Raw genomic sequence first — 24,430 nt, forward strand, 5'->3', positions numbered from 1 at the left:
ACCCGCTTTAGTTCGCCCAGAAAAGAACTTTCAAGAATGTTAGATAGTCTTGACAAACGCCCTTTGTCGGAGGAAAGGGTCCTGGGACACTGGCCGAGACCGTCCTCGGCACAGAAGGCTTTGAAAGCGTTGTTGCGCTACTTGCGGAGAATTAGTCTTAGATACATACTTTAAGCAGTGCACTATTCTCCTTTCCTTTTTCCCTTTCTTTCTTTTTTTGCTCTCCTTTCCTTTTCGTAAACTCTCTTTTCTATTATCTTTTATTCCACTTATTCCCTTTCCCCAGCACATGGCAGCCAGCCGGTCTGAGAAATGGCTAACCTCACTGTCTTTCCGTCCATTCCTCCTCCTCCTCCTCCTCCTCCTCCTCCTCCTCCTCTCCTTCTCCTACCATGTCAGTGAAATTTTTTTCCGGTGAACTTTTCAATACGAACACGTTTATTTCTCGTACTTTTGCTGTGTTAGGTATTACGTCCACGAAGAAAACGGGGCGTTGAGCGCAGAATGTATACAGGGACATTTATTTATTTATTTATTTATTTATTTATTTATTTATTTATTTATTTATTTATTTATTTATTTATAAAGTTTATTTCTCTCTCTCTCTCTCTCTCTCTCAGATGAGTTTGCTGTCGTCGCACACCTCTGACCCCCATCAAGCGTTTGTTGTCCTCGGTGGTAATCCGCCCTGAGCCTGTCTGCGTACCACGGCAGCTTTCGCTCCTGAGAATCGTTACGCAAGATGTGTTTGCCGTCTCTCATGACATTCCACAGTCACTGCACACAAACGCGCGTAACCCAAACCAAAACCTTCCCCGAAAGCTGACGCGCTACCTGCATCACACTGAGCTCGGCGGATTTCCCAACGCGCCTTTCACGTCGCATGCAGTCGGCTTGCTTCTTTCGGGCACGCGGGACTGTTGTCCTTTCCCATTGAGCCCCGTCTTACACGCACGCACACACACACACGCGAACAGAGACCCTGTGACGTACGCCTTTCCAAGGCCAACTTTTCTTTTCTCCACTTATGTGGATTCTTGTTCGCCTTGCCGCTCTGTACTGTCCCATGACATAAGGCATCCGTAGCACGCAGAGCACGAAACTATAGAGTTCGTCAACCGTGCGCTCCCTTCGACAAGTGGTTTGATTTATCGCCTGTGCCGGCCGCGAATGTAAACACGCGCCAGTTTACACGGGCAATTGTGCGCCTCCCAAGTCGCACGAAAGCCAGTCGAGCTGGTCGCCCGGGTGGGATGTCGAGATCGCTTCACTTCTTATAGGGCCTTCATTGAAAGTTACAACATGCCTCGCGTACATTTATTACGTCTTAAAACGGGCCTCGAGCCGTTTGATACGTCCAAGAAGGCGATGCTTTGCGACTGTTGGACTGTATATACTGTTGGAATGTATATTTCTTGTTGATCCGGTGTTCTACTGAGTGTTATATCTTGTGTCGCTATTCTCCCTTTTTACGCAAATTTATTTCGTTTGCCAAGTGACAAGGAGTAGCCGGTGCCACCATAAAGGCGCCAACCTCTCCTAACATTCACTTCAATAAAAAAAAAAAAAAGGCGATGCAACGTACGACACGCGCATGCACGGTGGGCTGTGGTAACGAATGTTGCAGACTGATCACATTCGTGCTTAGCAGATTGATTGATCGAATAATTTGGTGAATAATTACGACATAATAGAAACGACGGCAACGAATGCATTTATGCCGCCTGCCTTTCCGCAACGTTAAGTTGCCGCATTAACGATTGGACAGCGACGAATGAATCGCATCCTTACCTCGAGCTACATTTTGCAATTCGCGGCCAAACGCCGTGCGCACGCACTTGAAATGTAAAAGAAATGGCACGAAAGTCGAGCCTACGAAATGGATTCACAGAGCAAAATATTCCTTACGGCTATTTAACAGTTCGCTAGACCAAGCTTGAGGCCAGTTATTTGCAATTACAAAAAGTTTTCCAAGACGTGCTTTTGGCGTGAATTCATACTTAAAACGAGTTCCTTTGTTTGATTTTCGTGCACAGCGCGTGTAAGAAATAGCGATAATAACGGCTCCGTAGGAAGCGGGACAGAGATAATAGTGACTCAAGTTATATATATATATATATATATATATATATATATATATATATATATATATATATATATATATATATATATATATATATATATATATATATATATATTAAGTACATAAAAAGAAAACAAAGAACTATAACAGCAACATGCATGAGCCATATTCTGAGGCAACAACAACAACAACAACAACAACAACATAAGCGGAAACCGTCTCGACTGGGTGCATTTCAATATTTCCAAAGAAACATGTCAGTTTGTTGTGCGACGGTGTGTGAAGGAAGTTCAAAAAGGAAGTGTACGTAGATGAAGGGGGCAAAAACAAACAAACAAAGAAACAAAAAACCTACTGGGACGTGCGATGTTGTTCAACAGGTACACGTATGTTTTACATGGTGTTTCACGGGTACTAATGTACTCATTATAACATAGCAAACTATGGGGATTTACGCGAACAAAGAAAAGCGACCGTCTGTTCCCCTGTACGCCTCACCTGATGCGCCAGTCAGGCGAAGTTACATAGGTGTCGCACAAGATAATTGCATATATGATCATACCGGTTTCACGCAGAAGCTCATGCAGCCATGTACTATAATTGTATATGATGTAGATTACTTCTTTAAGGTCACCGCCAGGCCATGTAAATTGTGTTGATATAAGGAATATGGGAAACCTGAAAAACGTGAAAGGAAGAAAACACTTCGGTGACCTAGCTCCTTAGCATACTGAGAACACCCTCATATAAACAAAAAGCTTTTACGTCAAAATTGTTGATAAGGGCAAATTTAGCCAATCATGATGCTTGACACATTATTAGCGAAGGCTTGCGCGACCAATGGCAAATAGCACTTACAAGGAAAATCGTTGCGAATTTGGTCTCTGGTCCTACACGCTTCGAAGCCACAAGCTTTTCCTCCGCTTTTCCGAGACGCAAATTGTCAGGTGTTATCCAACACGCAAGAAAATATTGTATAGCTCGACTTAATTATCCAGCTTCTTAACTCTTTAGACGCGTGCATGGCCACATGGTAGCTGTGTCCTTCATCTCGCCAGTGCGTCGGCTCTCGCGACCACAAATACCATTTCACTTCACGGCCACGCTGTTCAGTGCACCTCGAAGTGTTGCTAAGAGACACTAAGAAATGTAATGACTTTCTTGATACGAGAGATCGTGTTTACCTGCCCCAGTCCACTCCCTTGAATGTCGGTACAGTACCGGTTCAGTCCCCCATCTAGGGCACAAAAAAATTAACCCCCGAGAACATTGCGTTTGCGATACGCCAGCGGCTTTCCTTTTTTTTTTTCTTGCGCTCGCCGCGGAAATACCGATTTCTATATATATACAACGTCAGTTTTTTTTTTTTTTGCAATGGACTTCTTTCCCGCGAGTACCGGTCTGTGAGTTTCGCTTATTCGATATAGAGAATAATTTGCTTTATCCGGGTTCGTTATATACGGGTTCGACGGTATTACGAAACTCGCGGCGCACAATCGCCGATATGGCCGGGATACCCTTGCAACTTTCCGACGCATCATATATATATATATATATATATATATATATATATATATATATATATATATATATATATATATATATATATATATATATATATATATATATATATATATATATAAGCGCGGCCAGCAGCGGCTAGAAGGCAAGCGTGCTCACACGGCGCGCCAGCAGCAAACGTGCACGAGAACGGGAAGCGACTGCCGGAAGTAACATCATTACGCGGAGGGAGAAGACACGCACCAGAGTATGGACACGTTGCGTGCCTCGCCATAACCAAACCCGTCGCCGGCCAGTCCCACCTTCTCTTCCCGCGCACTGTCTCGTCTCGTCAGAGGCGTCCGAGCGAGGAGAGAGAGAGAGAGAGAGATGACTCCATTGTGCGTCGCCGCCGCCGGCCGGTCTCGTCACCGTTGCACGCGTTTGATGACGACGGCGACGCCTCGAAGCATCGCGCAGAAGCAGCCGGGAGCCTGAGACGCGTGCACGAACCATTGTTCCGCCACCGGAGAGAGAGAGAGAGAGAGAGAGAGAGAGAGCTGAGCGGTTTTTGCGATCACGCCAAAGAAAGGCAACGACGGTGCGTCCGCGTGCGCGCAGTCAGGTGCGCAGATCTAATGTCACGCCGGCGACAGACCATTAGGAAGAGCGTGGTTAGGAGGCACGAGTGTTTCCCTCTTCCTTTCCTTCTTTTTTTTTCTTTTTTTTCCGTCGCCGTCGTTTTCTACGCCAACGATTCCGCGTCGATTTTATTACGACTCTCATTTTTTTGTTCTTTCCTTTTTTCCCTTTCTTATTATTTTATTTTTTTACTCTCAAGCTTCAGGTGTGACCGTTTTACCGGCTGTTTTACGATTTCTCTCCCTCTCTTTTTTTTCTTCTCTCCGATTCCTTTCTTGTTTCGACTTGGCGTAGGCTTTTTCCTCGCGATGACCGCCCGAGATCGGGGCGCACGCGGGAAGAGATGCGACGAGCGATTGTGGCGCATAGACGGCGGGTAGCGTAAACCGGATAAGAAACGGCGACTACGATTCCCTCTTGTGTAACGATGCACTAAACGGCAGCGGTCCGTGCGTTGTGTGCGTCTTGGACAGATCATAACGCGCTAAATGAACAAGGTAAAAAGCGCAGCTTCAGCAGGTCGCGCGCCTATACACAACAACCACGATGCAGCGCGTAGTATCCTCCCCCCCCCCCCCACCCATTCACACACACGCACATACACATACACAAAGAACAATCAAAAACAAATAAACGTAGAAGAGTCCCCCAAGCGCTGTTTAAGTTGACGACACTCCGCCGCGTCCCACAGGCATGAATAATGAAGCACGCGGTTCACGCACCAACTTAACCACCGACGTAAAAAGCGGTCGTTCGCTCCCAGTCGACGAATGTCTGTGCAAAACGCACTGCGCCTCCTCCTCCTTCTCCTCTTGCGTCTGTGCCACGGCGCCTTACTCTCTCTCTCTTTTTGTGTTCTTGTTTCAACGGTTCACTACACTTGCCTGCCCCACGTGTAAGTGCGAACCAGATAGACTCGGGGACAAAAAAGACGTCTCGTGTCCGCGTTTGGTGCTTACGCGTGTTTCATTTGCATATTCAGTGGATGCAGGTCGCGGCGCGCCGACTGTTGTGTGCGTGTGGCCGCCGAGCGCGGTGTACCTTACGTGAATACGCCTTGTCTCTTTCTTCATGTTTACTTATCTATTTTTTTTTTTCTATTTGGTACGGAAGAAAAAAAAGCAGCAGTTATCCCTCGGACCCGCGGTGGGGTCTCGCAAATCCATTCACGTAGACCACTTAGCGAGTACGGATAAGGGGAGTGCGGTATCGTTTGTTGCGCCGATAAGTGCTTGCTTTATCTAATGCTGTACGAGCTGTTTCGTTCACGGTATGCCGGCGATTGCATCGGACGTTAAAAAAAAAGGAAAGGGGGTTTAGCAACACACCGCAACAACCATTCCTGACGTAAACAGGAAGCCGCTGCAAACCGCAAGAACGGAGCGAGCGATGTGAACGCCTGTTAGTTCCATATAGTTACGAGAGGGTCCGGTTTTGTCGCGTCGTTTATGCGCTATCAGCGAAACTGAGACATTAACGAGGAACTTTGTGTTGTTGGATTTCGCAGAACGCGTAGAACGTGTAACTTCTGTAACGTAGAACGAATCCTTACTATATAGATTCTATGTGAAAGCTGATTTTCGTGAACGTACACAATGTACCGATACGAGAGTAACGAACTGCAACCGAGTAGCTCTGGTTGGTAGCGGGATACGCGGTTATAAGCGCACATGATTAGAAATTCCTCCCTCGCCATCCAAGAAAAAGACGAAGAAAAGAGGAAAGTTTATGTTCAACGCCTCGCGATAACCCCGACACTAATGTAATTCTTTCTTATTTTCTTTTCGTTACTACTACTGCCGAGCCTCTCAATGCATTCCCCGATCTTGCGTTTTCCCGGTTATTGCGTCACAGGAGGCCCCGTTCTGGCGAAAACGCCCACACACCACCCAACATCGACGTCGTCGACCCCACGCCGTTTCCGCCGTCGCCGTATTTCTAAGGCGTCGAGGTCAAACATTAGTCAAATTGACCTATAATGAATTCACTCTGAGCTGGCACCGTCTACTTTCGTCCGTAGCGGCCTGTCTCCTTCACTAGCGTACGTTTTCCCGGCTTATACGTTTTCTGTCGTGCGGACGCTAGTAAAGCTTTTTTTGATATAGGGCCCTACTGGTGTTGCTTACTGATTTTTCTTTATTGGGGTAAATATATCCCGTGCATCGCATGTAGCGTTATTGTCGCTGTATTTCACAACAAGTTGCATGCCACAACGCTGAATTCCGCTTAATTTCATAACGTTCGTCATCACACACACCCTGCACCTGATCTAGCTTTAGGATTCAGACCCACCACCTGGCCTGAGCCGAGAATAGTGCTTCGAGTCTTTAGAACTATTTGACCTCATTATTGTACTTGTTTGTATTCGTTTCTCTTACAGTATACAAATCATATATCTATTGCGCATGATTAATATTATTATTATTATTATTATTATCATCATCATTATTATTATTATTATTATTATTATTACTACTACTACTACTACTACTGCGATAAAGGGTTTCTTTTGCATTTTGTGAGAGGAAAGTTCACTCCCTTAAGCATGACGTTCCAGGATGTGAATTTGACCCTCGACGCGGTCCGCTTCGCGGTCTAAGCATACTAGCGTGAGGCAATTATGCAATTACACTGCCCAGTCCCCGCGCGTTCCTTTTATGTTTCTATTTCTACATTGTTATTTTTCACTCCGATAGCACCCGAAAGATTGCCGTTTAAGGCGACAAAGGCGGAAGAAAGGCCGTTTGAGGAGGAAGTCATTTGTTCCCGCAGCTTTGCGCGTGATCTCACCAGCGTGAGCAAAAAAAAAAAAAAAAGTGCAATACAGTCCCGCCGAGACTTCCTGTAAGCTATACGTCTAGTTGCGAAGTAGCAGGGAGACCAAGGTAAAATTTAAAAAAAAAAACAGAATGGTGAGAAGGGGGCGAGTGGGGGGGTATGATTCTCGACGGTGTCATTGCTTAGAAAAAAAAAAGAAAAAAAAACATTGTGGTTTACACACAACGCTTAGACGCGTGTAGTGTGAAATTTCGTATGCACGGCGTATAGTTTCCACTTATTAGTAATGCTTTGTTCGCGTTCCGCATATTGCTTCTTTTTCTCCTTTACTACTCTGTACGTACACACACACACACACACACACAAAATGAAAGCTGACAAACAAGCAAAAGCACAATTCGTAAGTGTGTTGTGACACAATTGCTGTGCTACAGGAACCATGAAGAAACGCTTGCTGGTTTTCCCCACAGAGCAATAGTTCCCAACGCGAAACCCTGGCTTAATTAATAAACCCAACAGTTAGACATTTCAAAAATAAAAAAAATAAAAAAAGAAGAAACGTAGGACAATGACACAGTCGAACGCAGCAAAGGGTACAACAAAAAGAAAGTATAACGAACATGCATGGGCTCCTAGGCCAGCATTCACAAAAAAAAAAACGCATACTTACGAAAGAACTGTTTGTATTAGAGCATACACTAACCAATCGCAGCGGCGCTCTTTAAAACAAATGCAGCCGGCCGATATAGTGAACAGCACCTCCGGGACATAAGCTTCGCATGTGAGGCCCCTAGCTTTTCTCTCTGTGCGGAGTGTTGCACTTAAGTCTGTCCGGGATACATTTTCATCAATAGTTAGCGCGGTATTTTCCATTCTCGTCTCTACCTCTCCTTGTTTCTTTAAAACGTTCGCCTACTCTGTTCAGCTGACATTAGTATAAGCGCCGTAAATCTCCCGCCTACCAAGGGCAAGTGGCTCTTTCGCTGCGCAGTATCGAAGGACGTTTCCTGCCCCGCGAGGTTGATTCAGCTGCCTCCGTCGACGGGGTTATCCGCGATCATTTTACCATTTCCTGCGCGTACAAGCTTTTTTCTTTCTTTTTTTTTTCATGAGGGTGTTTTACTTGAAAACTACTTCTGGGACTCGTTTCGGCCGGGCTTTTGTACAAACAGATCTCGTAGCTAAACATCGTACCAAAGCATCTGCTATGTAGATGCGATAAATGAAGTGCTGGCCTGAATCTTCAGACGTGAGTTCTACATTAACCGCAGCTCTGATTAGAACGGGTCACTGGCAAGATGTACCGTGTGTCGTTGCAGTAGATGTCGCAAAAACGAAAATGCTACTGTCTTGCGCTTTGTTGCCCAAGTCATAATACCGCTAAACACGGAATCGACAAATAAACAACAAATAAAAATAAAGTGATATCGCTCTGTCCCTTCCATTTACCGTAATTCCATAGGTACGTGCATGCTGCAATGTCCTAGGGAGAATCGATTCTATACGAAATTAATTCTATACGCGATACCCAGGAAAACAAATATCTACAGCATGGCGCTTGGGAATGTCTCACGCATACCTGGCGCATTGCGCATTAAGAATACACGCGGGGAATATTTCCCAGACATCGCACACACAATCTTATGAAAAGAAAAGAAAAAAAAAGAAAAGAAAATGCTATGTTACTAAAATGTTGCTGTTCTCAGTCGGACAGATGGGCCTCGGACGCATCAAAGCCGGTTGGGTACGCGACGTGGCACGCATTCAACTGGTGAGTGTTTGGAGGAAAACAAGTTACCGAAGGAAATCAAGTAATCCACACGCACAACTACATCAAATTCATGAAAAATGCAATGCACGGGGCTTCAGTGGGATGTTTTCGAAAGCCAGGTCCCGGAGACATGCAAAGAGGAAGATAGCACAAATGCGGAATGTGAGAGGGGGGAAAAAAAACGAACAATGGCTGGGAAAACGCACCTGACACTCTCACGATGACAATGCGGGCAGGGACCGCCGTCTTGACCCCCCGCGATAGAGCGACCACGGGAACAGGAGGGGTTCGGCGCCGAGAACGACGGCTGGCTTTCCTTTTTTTTTTTTACACACAGTGCCACAAGCACGGGCACACACGCACAATCACTACCACACACTGAGCAGCCGATACAGAGGCAGCGATGGTGGTTCTCTCCGTGGGTAGAGCGGGTATGGGCCCGCCGCGCCGAGCAGACGAACAGCAGACGAGGCGAACTCAAAAACACGCAGAGAGAACGGGAAAAAAAAGTGCGGCCGTATTCCGCAGAGAAAATACTTCTCGAGGTAGACAATGAGGAGGTGAAGCGCAAACAAGAGAACGAACAGGCTGACGGGGAGGGGGGTCAGCACGAGATCGAGCTCCTACGGGTCCCGGCGACGGAGCTCAGAGCGAGCGGCGGCGGCAGCTGCTTCGAGACGGACCTCTCTCGGCTGTCGTCTGTATATCCACCACGGTGCCCAAGAGAGCACGGCTCACGCACGCACACAGAAGAAGACACTTCCTTCGGCCGAGAGGGAACGCGGGCCCTTCCGGAAAAAAAGGCGAAGAACGGCGGCAGCACCGGGACGTTGTGGGCTGGAACCGCGGCGAAGTGGGTGCCTGCGGCGCGACGGTATCCGGTCCAATCTCGCCCGCCCGCAGCGACGACGACTACGACGACGTCGACCGGCACCCGGCAGCACCAACACGGCGAAGAAGTAGTCGCGGCAACTCGCGCGGCGGTTGCGCGTACTACTACAACCTCGGACGATTCTGCGGCGGCGGTGGCGGCGGCAGCGGTAGGGCAACTCTCGCCGGCAGGGAAGAAAGAGGGGAGGAGAGCGGGCCTGGCTTGGGGGGGGGGTTGGCTGGCTTGGCTGGCTGGCTGCTGCTGCTCCTCGTATCCTGCTAGTGGACGGCCGTCGCCTTCGTTTCTGTTCGATCCGGGTTCCTTTTCACGATGCGAGGAGCGATCACAGCCGCGGCGACAGGCTCGACGGTGTGGCCCTGCACTGGCTGTTCTTTGCAGACCGGCGCCAGATTGCGGAGTGAAGGATTGCGCTTGCGCGAGGCGTTAGCGCAGGACTCCTGTGAGTATAGTGGCGTGGTCGGAGTTACCCCGGGCGAAGACGGAAAAGGGAGTGAGCGACAAGGCTCGTTTCTTCTTTAGAAGAGGGGGACCGCCGTCGGAAGAAGACGTCGCCGCCGACGTCCTTTTCTTGAATGATGCGCGGGAGAAACCGTCACGAAGAAGGGAGGACGCGAGCGTAAACCAGCTCGAGCAGGAACCAAAAAAAGAGAAGTAAGACTCCGAGAGGAGGTTAAGGATGAGGAGGAGGGAAGAGACCCGCGAGTTTCGCCCTGCGACCTGCGGCGGGGCGTTGTGTCGTGTAGTGGGTGCGACAGGAGAGTGAAGAAGAAGGTCCGAGGTGGGTTGTTGGCGGGCGCTGGTACAGGGGTGGCAGTGAAAGGAGCACGGCGGAGGAAATTAAAACGAAGAAAAAAATGACGATCCTTATTCGCGCTATGCACACGAGAGAGCGTGCGCGAGGGAAAGATTACCTGGGGCGAGAGAAGCCCGTTTGGCGAACGGCAAACGCGCTTTTTGGTTGAGGGGAGTTCGCTCCCACAGTGACGCGAGCCGTCGGCCAGGCCGCCGCCGCCGCAACCAGCCGGAAATTCCAGGCGATTCGAGAAGGAAACCAGTGGCCCTTCCTCTCCTCCTCCCGTTCTTCGCCGTTCACTCTTCTTTCCGCCCCGTCCTCTCTCTCGCCTGAGATTGACTACGTTCGCCACCCCTCTTCTTCCTCTCCGTGCAATCACTCTCGAGTCGCCGTCAGAGCCGCCTCCTGGACCTGCCGCCGGGGCTTCCTATGCCCTCGGCCCCTCTGCTGGCCCGGCGCACCCTTGGTGCTCGAGTCGCCGGCCAGTATGCATTCCCTCTCTCTCGAGTCGGCCGACTCACTTCCACTTGCTTTCATCTCAGTGAACTTTTCAATATTTTTTTTTTCGTGCACCCTCCGGCCCTGCCCTCGCGTGGTCGTAGTAGAAGACAGGACTTCCAGGATCGGGTCGAGATAGACATCGGAGGATGCATACGCGACCGGCGGCACGTAGGGCTTTGCGAAGGTGGTAGCTACGTAACTGTCGAACTTCGCACGATGCGGAGCGAGGATTTCGGTGAACGTGAGCGGAGCAAATACCCCCGTCCCGTGAGAAAGACGTGGGCGCGGCCACGTTGGTGCCGTTCCTTAACCTCCCTTCTCCCTTCCACTCCCCCCTCCCCACCTTCAACATCCAACAGATATCGGAGAACGTTACAAATGACGTTCCTGGAGGGCAGTACCCGTCCCACTTTCGATCGTGATCGAAAGTGCCTTCCCATGTGATCGAAAGTGCCCCGCACCGACGGTATGAGGCAATCGACGCAGAGCATGCGCAGAAGCTCAGGTGGTCCTGTTTTCTTTTGCGCTGAGGGAGGCTATATCATATGCTGTGCTTAGCAAGGCACACTTAACGCAAAGCCATTTCGGCATGTTGCCTGTGATGCAGGGACTTTATAAATTGACCGTTATCCTGAGACCGGTGGGCTCGAGCTCAATATCGTGCTCGACTTGAACTTCGGATGACTTGTACCTACATCCCGATTTCCCCTTCCAAAATCATCGTGCCGAGATCAGTAGTATTATACTACTGATCTACTACTATACTACTATACTACTGTACTACTGATATACTAGTACTACTACATGATATACTAGTATTAGTACTAGTATATGATATACTAGTAGTACTACTGATAGTAGTATAGTACTACTGATATGCTATACTATTAGTATACCATATCAGGGATAAAGTCTTTACCGGATTAATCAGCTGTGAGACTGGATAAATCGACAGTGTCGCTGTTGAGCTCGTCGATGAGTGAGAGATACCAAAATAAAGTTGCGCTGCAAGCCGTTGCATAACGGATTTTATTATGCACAGCGTTCAATTTATTGAGTCATGGCGTTCTGTGGCTTGTCCTTGTGTTACCATAAACGCCATGAGTTTTTTCAACTTCATTCAGTGTTACTTACGGTACATTAGGGACAAATTTTCAACAGTTTTTGGCATTGTTCCTCGTTCCCCAATGTGTCACAATGTTTCCCAATAAGGCCACCGTAATCTGTCTTCAAAGCTCGCTACTTGTGGCCATGCGCGATCTTTTAAGGCTTTATATAGCGCGTCCCAGCTAAAGTTAGCCAAGCTGCTCAACAGGAACAAAATGATATAAGAAATACAGTGCAATATACAATTTTAAGAACTACGGTGCTCGGTTGCGATCCCGTGACCACCAAACACCGTAATTCTTATAACTGCTTGTTGCGCTGTGTTTTCCAAATCTTAACTTTATTTTTTCGTTGAACAGCTTGGCTAACGATAGCTGGCACACACGCTATTATAAAAGCGATAGTTCAAGAAGTTCGATTTGTAGTAATTGCCAATCGCATGTGAAATAAAGTGGCTTGAATTGTAGTAGGCAAGAACATGCGAAAGGAAAGTACTTATCGCACCTTGCAGGGAGCTAGGCATCATCATTATTAACACATTTGTGGTCACTTCGTACATCATGGGTGTCATTACGCCTTCCTTTATATGCCTATAGGTCGCATTAGGCGTGGTAAGTTCGGTTTCAATAGTCACTGAAAACTTCACCTTCATTGTGCTAAGCCACCTTAAAGGGTCACTAAAGAGGAAAATTTTTTAAAACAAGCCTCATTGGTAAAGTCCATTTCCCGAATTCCGAAAAAGGGCTAATCTTATGCGGAGAGTAGAGGTCAGGTAAGGCTAGGAAGGGCGCAAACGAAAGATGGCAAGCCTTCCCAAAACACGCCCAAGCTGCGTGGGCGTGCGTTCGGGGAGGGGGAGGGGTAGGGTGCTCCACAATTAACGAGAGAATGGTGGCGACATCAACGTGAAGTTCACGCACTTTAGGTGCCGGTGACGTCACGTATTTTGAGCTCCTCTTTTCGGGTGACGCAAGTTACTCTTTAGTGACAACGAAGGACCTGACTGCATTCTGACGCTGTAGCGCACAGTCAGCCGTGCTAGCTGTTGGTACTTTTCTTCTGCTCAAAAAAAAAAAGAGAAAGAAAAAAAGAAGCTAAAAAAAAAGAAAGAAAGGAATAGAAACGGCACAAATGCGTGAGAGAAAGTCTGAAATCAATGACGTCTCAGTGACGACTATCGGTCGCTAAGGGTTCGAGCAAGAAATGCAATGCAGCGAAGCACGCACGGTCTCTTAATTTTTTCCCGCTAATAATCAAGCCTGCGAGAATTAATGGAAGTAGAGCTTGGAAAGAATATTTTCCCAATCTGTATAGACCGTCCACAACTGCGCATCTAACTGCCATATAAAGGAGAACTAACTTTAATATAAGTAATGGTCACGACCAAAATTTCCTACACACATGCATGTGACGCCGCTAGCGCGGCGAGTACGTGCTAGCGTTTCAAGTTTCCTTCGTTTCGAGGAGCGTCAGTGATGCGAGTGCGCGCATACGGTGAAGACCTCGGCGCCGCACCGACGACGCCAGAAGCTGCCGGCGTCGCACTTCCCGACTGCGGAAACGGGCCCCGTGAGAAAAAGGAAGCGCTTGTATAAGGTTTCCCATCTATTCGCGCCCTCTTCCCGAGATTCGCGGGCTATCCGGCTTCTTCAGACAAACAACATTCACGGGCGTATATCCATCCTTTTGTTTGTTTGTTTGTTCTTTTCCCACATCGCACGAAAGCTCGCAAGTGCGTGCGCGGTCACCTTCTCACGCCGAGATTATATTTTTTTCACATTGCATGCCGTCCTCTCGGCATTTTTCGCAGGGCGCTACGGAAGAGAGCGAGCGCGCGCATCTTGTCAGTTCCGCCAGTGTATCGCAAGAGTCTCGGTCACTGCTTCCGGAGTTCACGTGTACACATACAGTTACGGCTGCTTTCGAAAGGCGAGCGAATTGTCGGGGAAGGAAGGGCGAACATGCGATAGCGGAAAAACGAAGTGTAGCGAGGCGCGTTAATTCTCGCAACCTAACCGGTATGCACTGTTTTTTTTTTTTTTGCGTCCGTTGCGTGAGGCGCGGACAGAGTCTGCAGTCACATTGAAAGAGGGCTTCACGTGTACGGAGAAAAGCTGCATCTCTCGGAAGCTTCGGACGAAGGCACGCAGCTCTTCCACGATATCTCTTATAGCCCAGAGAACTGCGCTGGAAAGTTACGGCGGTGTTCGACAGAGGTATGTATGATACGGCTGTGATGAAATCATCGACGGCTCTCCATGGAGAGGACGTGCAGCGCAAGCGTCGATTGCCATTCGCACCACGCGCGTCGCTGGAGGAAAAAAAAAAGAAAAAGTAAAGTCACAAAAAGAAAGGGTTGTGCGAAGTGCAGAACCCGTACGGCACATCTGGTCGTTGTTTGCCAAATACACAGATCGCCGCGACCTCCAGCACGCATGCCAGGCGAATGAGTGCGCAAGCGCTTGCACCGAGACGTCACGAGGTTGCGATATGGCCGGCACGTCGGTGACAAAAAAAAAAAAAAGCGACTGGCTACGGCGGCCTCCTCACAATGCCCCGAAGCGAAATAACTCTTGGCGGTGCCTTTCGCTCGCTTCCACCGAGATCGTCGCCGTTTGATTACGTATACGCGTATAGTGCAAACAGGCTGGAGCAGTGCGACATGATAGCAATTTGCAATCGACTCCACACCTTGGCAATAGCCGGGGAAAAATGCGCCTTCGTCGAAATATTTCTCGGCGTGACCGCATAGAAAGCAGCACGACTCTTTTTTCACGTGGCACGATGCGGGAACGTCCGCATCACCGATGCGGCATAAGCTTTGTTTTCACTTTGGCGAGGAAGAGAGAAGGTATACGCTGATATGCTTTGCAAACTGACGCACAGGGCAACGCGTACGGCAAAAGCGTCAAGGCGAGATTCAAGCTCTCTTGACTCATCGGTGTGAAGAAACAAACGAACACGTTTTTGGCGACTGTGTCGTCACTAAAGACCGGAACTTTAGGCAAAATGCCTATTTTTTTCCCCTTTCCGTCCTTATCGTGCCTATTTAACATGTATGCACTAACGATGGGCCTAGAAACATCTTAGTGAGACTTTTCTTACGCCTGTGAGTGCATATTTAAATGTTGGTGCTTATATGCCACGCATCCCACGTAAGTTGTGCCAGAATTTTAAGGACTGTTCAAGTGCCGCGTGGTTGGACCGAACCAAGGTAACGTTCGCCGTAGCTATAGGAGCAAGTCAGATTAATGTTCCCCGTAGCTAGGAGCAAGTCAGATTATTATATATATATTTTTGCATTTCGCCTCATTACTTAATTAGTTCATATTAATTAATCAACTGCTCCCATATATTCAGAGCAAAAGTGTCATTGAGAAAATTGTAAACCATCCTGAAAAATTCTGATCCAGCTTTCGGTTTCTCAATACGTGCTATATAATTTTTGTTTTTTTTTTCAAGCGCGAAAGAAAGCATAGCACGGCCTTTCTTACAGGCAGACCAAGGTTGCGGAGACGAGAGCCCTCGCTTATGCTTAGAACTGCTATTTTGCTTTTGCATTAAGATTCAAACATTTAAGCAAGCTTTAAACAAATAACAGAGAGGAATGCGTTAGCATTACGTCCCACCTATATGACGACCAGGATACACGACAGACGCAGCCGTATATATATATATATATATATATATATATATATATATATATATATATATATATATATATATATATATATATATATATATATATATATATATATATATATATATATATGGCTGCGGCTCTCGTAGCCGAACGGCAGCGCTTTAGGACATCAAAATCACAAATGAAGTCGCAATCATTCAGCCTTTCAGCAGGTGTATACTCACCTGTAGACGTAACAGGGCTTCGGAGCGGACGCTATGAGTGTGCTTTTCTAGCATTTTCACGCCCATGCATTCTTTTTAGAGCGCAGCTCTTTGGCGTCCGTTCCTGGGTTTCGCGTCGGCGTCGTCGTCGGCGTTGTCGTCGGCCTCGTAACCAGCTCGCCGACGAATCTGCTCCGCCGCCGCGCATGCGCGCTGTCGGCTCTCCGGGCGAGGGAGGATGATGGAAGGGACGAGGAGAGACTGTGGAGGAGGGCTGGCTACACAAATGGCTCTTTGGCGTCCGTTCCTGGGTTTCGCGTCATCGTCGGCGTTATCGTCGGCCTCGTAACCAGCTCCGCCCCCCTTTCATCCCCCCAGCGCTAGCAGCGACCGACTGATACCGCTTTCGTGAGTCCGCTACCGCACTCACGAAAGACGTCGTGCACTTCCTGCAACTCGCATTAACCGTCCATCGATCCACACCGATGTTAGTAGTGGGGGACTTTAATGTTGACATAAAGACAAACAGCAATTTCCTAACACTTATGCGGGAGAACATCCCGTTCCTCTCGCTCGTAACGCGTCCCACGGCTGTGACAACCTCGCGATGCACTTGTATAGATATCGTCTTTGAGAATCAAGCATTGGTGTACCAAGTCGAACATATATCAGTCTATTTCTCCGACCACAAAGCTTCCTTCATGACTGTCAAGAACTGTTAATGGAGTCTTTGTTAAAGGAATACGTGTGAAAAATAAAAAAAAATTATGTGATAGCGCATACATGTGTTGCTCGATTTCTTTGCCTCAATCTATCGAAAACGTGAAACAGCTTATTTGCTGCGCTCAAATTTCGCATTAGGAAGTAACGTAATCGTCGGTAATTTTTTTTATGTCTCCCTCACATGCGGCATGCTTGTTATATCAGGTTTCGTAGTTCTCGAAACCAAAACCATTATGCAGATGTGAAGCCCAGACCAGGGCGAAAACTAACTGGGACGTGCGCAGCACAAAGCGTTGACTGATTTCCTTGAACACGGAAGGGAAAGAGTAAAAAAATAAAAGCGAGAGAGAAAAGCTCAGACAGGTCTAGACGAATGATATATGCATGCAAGCGCTCAACCGCACTGGCCATTCGCATAATGGTCAAGCAACCAATCGACAATCGACCAGTGTGTGTTAAGCTAACCGTAACTTCATTGCAAGAAACAAAACCAAAAAAAGAAAATTTCGTGAATTGCAGGAATTGAGGGTTGGAGCAAAGCGTTCGAACTATGATTTGTGAACAGAGACTTCATATACTCGACCACCATGGGAGTGAAACAAGAACATAAAAAAAATACTTTCACAAAGGCTTGTATTCATAAAGAAGTTATTATGCTAGAATTGTCCTAAGAGCAGGTGCCCAGGGAATCGTGATGGTTAGCATATTATTAGCGTGTGCGGCCGATCGCTGGAAAACCACTCGTACATACGAACGAAAAGCGTCGCGGGAATTCGGCCCCTGAAGTTTCCATCTTTCCTCAATAACTTCGCAGTGGGTTGGACTGTCACCTGTAGCGGTCACTATAGGCATCGGTATATGGGTGGTAAAATTACTAAGTATAAACGGCCAATCTAGGAGCGAAAGAGCCTGCTTGCGCAAGGACAACAGTGCCATTAATAGCGAGAACGCATAATGACTCACTTCGCAGGAATTTCCCCGCCAAACTGTCGCGCTCGCAGAACGAACGCCGTCGTTAGGCAAATAAAACCAAGAGATGCAAAAGCTACTGAAGTGTAAAACATTTCCTTGAGATTCGTGACGGATAATATGCGGTCTCTCATACAGTGTACGTTCCTACCGCGAACTACGTATACACTGCGTCGCTCCGTTGCTTCCGGCTTCTGTATGACCACTTTTCTTAATATCTAAATTTCCCCATTTTTCTTCTTCTGTTTTGCCGTGTTCGATGAAAGTAGAGAGCGCTCTCCAGCTCCTGGGTAAAACCACGCATTGATTTAGGAAAGCATGCAGACCTCTGGCAACAAGGACGGTTGCTCAACAACTGGACCTTTCGACAGACTTTGCATTTCTTTGTATCCTTTACTTAGCTGGTCATGAATTGGGGTAGTGCCGACGCAAAGAATCGTGTTCGTGCGCGACTTCGTGCTGTCTTACTCTCTATAACAAAAATAATTCCTTCGTAAGCACAAAAAAACATTAAAATGCAAAATCTGACGCAGTGATCGCGATACTCTCCCAAACTTCTCATGAGCTTTTTTATACTGCACCTGTGCAAAAAATAAATAAATAAATAAATAAAATAATAAAAAATACTGCTTTTGTTACTAAAAATGTCAACAGAAAAATTCTCGCCCTTCTCGCTATTGTCGAATATCAAATGCATTCGAGTACAAACAGGTAATGTGAAGGCGGCAAGATTTTGAAGGGATTTCAGACCACAAAATAGTGTCCTTTGTCATGGAATTGAAGAAAGTTTCAAAACTGCAACAGACGGAGACCTTTATACTCGATTTTTCTCGCGCCAGTGATGTGGATGTACTCGATGCATTGGACAATTCATTCTCTTCCTTTGTTTCCCAATATGAATGCAATGGCATATCCGTTGATATGTTATGGCTGCAATTCAAAGATTTAGTGATGCACTGCACAAAATGTTTCATTCCACACAAAAAGGTTGTAAAACGTACTTGCAAGCCATGGATGACTAAAGAAATAGCCAGGGCAGGCCGTAAAGTAAAAAAAGCAAGGAAACGGTTTCTACAACGACCTTCACCTGAGGGCGCACACCAGTTATCTGAACTGCAACTGCTTCTCAAGAATGCTATAAAAAAAAGTAAAGACCATTATCAGAGTGTACGTTTAAAAGAGTTTCTTGTTGCGTCGCCAGCAAAATTTTGGCGTCACTTGTCGCCAAAGAAGCAATCGGTTTCAAACCTTATCATAAATGGCACTGCTGTAACAGATCGAGGGGACGTAGCCAATGCACTAAACCTTTACTTCTGTTCCGTGTTCACAAGAGATGATGACGTAATTCCACAATTCAATGCTTTTGACGGAATTCCTGCAATAAATAATCTATCTATTAGTGAAGAGGGTGTACTGAAAATTCTGCTCAATCTAGATGTCAGAAAGTCGCCGGGAATTGACGGCATTCCTGCTTCTTTTCTCTTCCGTTACGCTGAATGGTGCGCAAAGTACTTATGCTTGATCTTTGATAAATCATTGTCCTGTGCTGAACTTCCGAACGATTGGAAACATGCTAAAATCACACCGATACCCAAAACCAGCGACCGGTCTCTTGTTTCTTCCTACAGGCCTATTTCCTTGCTATGTACATGTGCGAAGGTACTTGAGCACATTATTTTCGCGCATATTTCCACTTTTGCTGAGGAAAACTGCATTATTGATAGCCGACAGCATGGTTTCCGTCGCAAACATTCCACGGTAACGCAGTTACTAGAGATTGTCCATGACCTCGCAGCAGCATTAGATAGGGGCAGCCAAATAGACATGATATTTTTGGATTTTGAGAAAGCTTTCGACAGAGTGTGCCACCAAAAACTGCTTTTGAAACTTAAACCTATTCTGAAAAATGATACATTGCTCGCATGGATAGCAGCATACTTATCTTTCAGGCATCAAACAGTATATATAGACGGAATCAGTTCGGACCCTGCCCCTGTAGAGTCCGGTGTTCCTCAGGGCTCCGTCCTGGGACCATTACTTTTCTTGGTATTTATAAATGATATTGCAGCCAACATATCAGTTAAAATACGTCTGTTTGCCGATGATTGCATACTTTACCATGAGATTTTGTGCAACGACGATCAGGAATTGTTAAATATGTCTCTACGTAAAATTCAAGCCTGGTGCTCAACTTGGCAAATGTGCATTAATTTAAAAAAAACAGTAGCTATGACTGTGACACGTAAAGTTAATCCTTTGAAGTTCCGCTACACCATCGATAACAACGCCTTGTCTCAGGTTACAAAATACAAATACTTAGGAGTCATAATTACATCAGATTTGAAATGGAATGACCACATAACGTACACCGTAAATAAGGCAATGAAACAACTTGGATATTTAAGAAGAACCCTTAGTAAATCCTCCACAGAAATTAGACTACTCGCGTACAAAACTTTCATTAGATCAATTCTAGAATATGCAGCAATCGTTTGGGATCCACACACAAAGTGCAATATTACCAAACTTGAAAATGTCCAACGCAAATGCGTCAGGTTCATATATAATTGTTATAGTTGGAAAAAATCCCCATCAGCCCTTTTGCAAACAGCCAATTTAGAGACACTACAGGTAAGACGACACCAGGACAAACTAAAAATGTTCTACTTAATTTACCATAACCAACTTGGAATAAATAAAAATGCATATTTTCATTCAATTACCCAGCGACAAACCCGTTCCTTCCATTCAAAGAAGGTGAGCGAGTTCTTGTGCAGAACAAATACATTCAAAGCCTCATTTTTCCCGAGCACAATTCGTACATGGAATAACCTACCTGCCAATGTGGTTGAGTGTTCGACGGTGTCTTCTTTCTTGAGCGCATTCCGCAATAGCTAACGTTACTTCACATTGTCGTGGCATATTCTTTGTAGTCCGCTTTGTATGGCTTATGTGGGTTCTTCTTATGCCGTACTTGCTCGACCAAATGTACATTGTATTCCTACATGCTGTATTGTTATGTACCCCACTCCTGCCTAAAGCCTGACATTCAGGCTGGCAGTATGTATTAAATAAAAATAAATAATAAGGCGGACGTATGGTAATTTCCCAGTTCAAGCTTCAAGTGGCTAATGTGGTGGTTTTCGCACTTGGGGATGATTGCGCATTGAAAGCTGGAGAATAAAGCCGTAGAATTACGACGAAACTATCCACCTGAGAGATCAGTGAAACTCTTGAGCTGCTCATCAGTAAACCGGAGAGGTCTGCCAACAACCTGCCAGCCGTAAACTGGAATACATAGCGCAAGAACGACACAAGGACGAAGCAGGAAGACGGGACGAGCGCTATAACTTTGTGAGACCTGTCAGGCCTCACAAAGAAGGGTCTTGCAGAAAAAAAAATGATCGCTTCGCGTGTATTTCATGCAGCCGACCGTTTTTGTGCGGTCGAGGCAGAGGTCGGTTAAAAGACTTGACACGATCAACGGTACGTTTCAAACATACTTCTTTACTCGTTATATTATCAAGTTATACAGTGACGTTGAAGAATTCCACACTGCCAAAAGCCTGAGTTAACAATTTGACTCTTTAGTGGGGCCAGATTGGTGCCCACAAGACAAGCAACACTCAAAGCACAACGATAGCGAAACAGTCGTCGTCAAAAAAGCAAAACAATGTATACGGCTAGCATAATATTTGGGAAATAATCACACAGATGCATGTTTATCGACACTATTATTGTACCCCAGCAAAGTTATAGACACACGATCTCTTTGTGTGTGCGAAGTAGCAGCAATATTGAGACTACTGTGTGCGCCGCATTTGGTTGTCGGAGGCTTTCACTGTTATATCTCAGCCTTTAAATGGTAAGCCACTCATAAAAAAATAAATAAAACTGTTCATTGTTGCCCAACGAATGTGGAGTGAACAAACGAAGCTGTGTGGAAACGACAGAACCCCCCCCCCCTCTACCCACGCCGGTGGTCGTATACTTTCCTAAGCGCGCTGCGCATGCGTCGTCACCACCGGTGTTCCCGTAATGTCCCAACGGTGCGACTTTCGAGACCTTGCCCTTTCGTCTGTCCCGACACACCTCGCAGCGCAGAAACTTCAGAGCTGTAGCGCTAACAAGGACGACAACAGTGCGTGGGACACGGATGAATAAAAAGCAAACACCCAAAGAGGGGAAGAGAGAAAAAAACAAACAGACAAAAGTTTGGGCCCGTTCTCTTCTGCGCCTTTCCTCCAGCGGTCGCCTGCTCGAAGGGCGGCCTGCCCGGCGGACTGGAACGAGCACCTCCGTCTATCAAGCACATCTCTCTCTGTAGGCACGCTCGCGGAACACCGGAGTTCGCGGGGCGCCCCGGAATCTCCTGTTTTTGGGAGAGCGGACGAAACTGACCACACGATGCGGCAGCGGGCTGGCCATCGACGTTGGCACTGCAGCGAGAGCGCCGAGAAGGAAAAAAGAGCAGACGACGCGGCGATGGACAGACGACGCGGCGGGGGCGCGGTGGGCACGCGTCCACGCGGAGGGGGGGAGGCCAGCCGAATTGCACATCCGGCAGAGAGAGGCGACGCCGGGCCGCCCTGACCATTGTTCGCGCATCTTAGCCATCCTCGACGCTTGTGTTTGCCGTCGCTTGTGCTCGGACGGACGCGTAGGTGCGCTCGCGCAGTTTGTGTGTGTGCGGGTGCTCTCGTCTCTCGCCAGAGCCACCTTTCTCTCCTCCTCCTCTTACGTACCCCTCCCCCTTTATCGTCCGAGCAACCACTCCCCTTCTGTGTGCCCACACCAGCGTTCTCGGTGCTTGCTCTACCAGCGTGCGCTTCGTGATCGCACCATAAGGCGCAAAGCACAGCAGTCTCACTTCGGGAAATGTACGTGTTCGCCGACAGTGTGTGTGTGTGTCCGTATGCGGCACCCATTTACAAAAGACATCCGGCTATAGCGGACCTGCCCCGATTGTACGGTATACGCGTTGCGTCTCCCTGGCGCCCTGTATACGTGTGCACCGCGGGTGCTAGCTTGCCTCCGCCGTGGCGAAGATGGACGCCCTTGTCGAGCGAACATGCTTGAGAGCAACGTGCAGTGGCTCCTTCTACCGAAGAACATGTTATCAGCTGCTATAGAAAGCGACGCAACTTATGTATATCACGGATATGCACATAATAACGACACTTCCAAAAGTAACAACACAAAGGAACAGCACGAAAGTGGACTAATCTTGTGACGTGATGAAGCGGACGAGAGAAACGGCCACCGTAGAAACACCAATTGCCCGAGTCGCGCACGTGGTAATTAAGATCGCGCGATGCGACGCCTGCACACTGGCCATGGCGCAACGAGAGCGGTTAGCAGAATATCTGACTGTCTTACACGAAGGCAAGTGTTCTCGTCGATAAAGTTGTGACGACAGAATAGCTACCTTAACGCCAGTAATGAGCGAAAAAAAAAATCAACGGAACAGAGTTCCAGAGGGTGCCAATACGTTGCGTGCGTGCGTGCGTGTGCGTGCGTGTGCGTGCGTGTGTGTGTGCGTGTGTGTGTGCGTGTGCGTGTGCGTGTGTGTGTGCGTGTGCGTGTGCGTGTGCGTGTGCGTGTGTGTGTGCGTGTGTGTGTGTGTGTGTTACTTCGGCATAGTAAACAACCACTTGGTTACAAAGAGGGCATATTTTGTCCTCTTTTTCGACAACGAAGTAAAGTATAAAGAGAGCTACATGTATTGCGGCATGCGCCAGAGATTAAACTGGCGATATACCAGTGACGTCACGGTTTTCTTTATCACTTTTCGGTGTCTTCCATTACGGTGCTTAGACATTCAGGTGATTGCGCTGCATATACGTGGTGCAAGCAACCAGACCTCACTTTGAGAGGAAAAGCGGGAGTTGAATTTTGCCGGTTGCGGCACTTATATGCTGCTTAGAGGGACGTAAAAATTTTTGCACCCTTAAAGGTGAAACTCAGTCTATAGCTCACACTCTTACAGCTCTTTTGAGTGCTAGGGTGTGGGCTTATAGACAAAGTTACACTTTTATTACACATTTAAGGGTGTATATTATTTTACAGTGCAGGACGATTTTGATAGCGAGAGACATGGGGCCGTAGAGGTGAGCAACGGTTATATTCGACCGCCACAGAAATGTCTACACGGAGTGTGCTTGCACTGGCCGTGATTACAAAGATATGATGCTGTTTTCTTTATCTCCGTTTTTCTTCGTTACCCATCGGTTGTTTCGATAGTGTTCGATTTTATTTCGCTACCTATTTTTTCGCTGTTTTTATATCGCAAAGCTTTCGGGATGGCCGGTCCCTTTTAGTGGACAAGCTTTCTAAATTTCGCGGGTAACGAAGAAAGAAGGAGAATAAGACAAATACTGTTGTCGACAGACAGCACGTCCCACCTTCTGCCTGCATATAATTCTGACGCTACTTTATGTCATTCCAACAAACACGAGCATGTGCAGACGCAAGCCTTCGACACCCTCAAACCGACACAAGCTTTCTTTCTTTTTCTCTATACATTATAAAGCGTGTATTTAATATTTTATACATCTTTACGCGTACGTCTTCCTGCCAATGTCAATATATATCACCAGCTTTAATTCGCCCTATGCAGCGACAGGGCCTTGTAATGTCATGCAGCAATCCTTACCATGGACTTGCGGCTACTTTTCCGAAGCGGGCGATTCACTTTTCACACCCGAGTCAGCGTACATCGCTACATTCTCGATCGTACACCGCACATTACCGTGAAACCACATCGGGCGTCAACATACACGCCACTGGCATTCCAGTCGCGGCCATACTTATTGCTACCGGACG

General features: G+C 47.2%; 1 protein-coding gene across 5 annotated transcripts in view; it reads right to left on the reverse strand.

Annotated features, from left to right (window-relative positions):
• Positions 1-24,430, reverse strand: part of LOC135908469 (serine-rich adhesin for platelets-like) — a 267,051-nt gene that overhangs the window by 69,690 nt on the left and 172,931 nt on the right. Inside the window, exon 1 of one of the 5 annotated variants that reach the window (XM_065440243.1) lies at positions 8,981-9,748. The exons of the other annotated variants lie outside the window; for them this stretch is intronic. The gene's annotated coding sequence lies outside the window, so the exon portion shown is untranslated. Of the gene's footprint in view, positions 1-8,980; positions 9,749-24,430 lie in introns of those variants that run through there. 5 annotated transcript variants of the gene reach the window in all.

The sequence above is a fragment of the Dermacentor albipictus genome, chromosome 3 (assembly GCF_038994185.2).
Source record: "Dermacentor albipictus isolate Rhodes 1998 colony chromosome 3, USDA_Dalb.pri_finalv2, whole genome shotgun sequence".
Taxonomy (NCBI): Eukaryota; Metazoa; Arthropoda; class Arachnida; order Ixodida; family Ixodidae; genus Dermacentor; species Dermacentor albipictus.